We start from the raw sequence: 881 nt of genomic DNA on the forward strand, positions 1-881 counted from the left end.
TCACACCAACCCGATTCTCGACTCAATTTCCCTGACCCCGTGTAAATCATTTCCCCCAATCCATGTGTAAATCATTCTAACCCAATTCTAATTTGACTTTCCTTTGTATGCTTTTTTCCATAGTGAATAAATGATAGTGAACCTTGCCATCGAATTCTGTTAAGTCATGCTTTTTACAAATTTATATTAAAATCATTTTTCTTTTCTAATATCTTTGGCGGTGATTATTTAAGTGGCCAAAACCACTCATTCGCGACAACACCTAAGTAATAATATAATTTGCACTATCAGGCAATAAAGCTGCAATTTATATATAACCATATAGATTTCTTTTTAAAATCCTTTAGAAGTTAAAATAGTCTGCTTGAAATATCTTGTGGCAATTTAGTGGCAGGCAATCACTGGATTTCAGCATTAACAGACAAGCAACATGAAATTTTCAGGGTTATTGAACACTGGACTGGCACTAAATTTACTTTTCTAATTTTTTTTTTTAGTAAGCTACCCCAATTCACAGTACTCATCAACCATTAATCCTGCACTTTTATTTCTGTGACATAGTAAATCAAAGTTGGTAATCTTCCATCAGTGAGAGCAAGGCAGATGTCCTAGTTAAAAAGACCTTAAAATAAGTTTTCTGTGGGATAGCAGGGATATAGGACTGCAAAGAGCAAAAATGAAGCATCTCCTAAGGAATGCTTCCCTCCCCCCTCAATACCTGTTTCTCCAAGGATATGGAGAATTATACATACATTAACTGATGACAAAAGTAGAAATATCTTTATTGACACCACTTTCTGCAAAGTGCACCTGCACATACATGACAGCAAAAATGCAATAGAAAGAACAAAGGTCCATATATGTATTTGGGTCAATGCATC

Source organism: Phaethon lepturus, unplaced genomic scaffold, assembly GCF_000687285.1.
Source record: "Phaethon lepturus isolate BGI_N335 unplaced genomic scaffold, ASM68728v1 scaffold1276, whole genome shotgun sequence".
NCBI lineage: Eukaryota > Metazoa > Chordata > Aves > Phaethontiformes > Phaethontidae > Phaethon > Phaethon lepturus.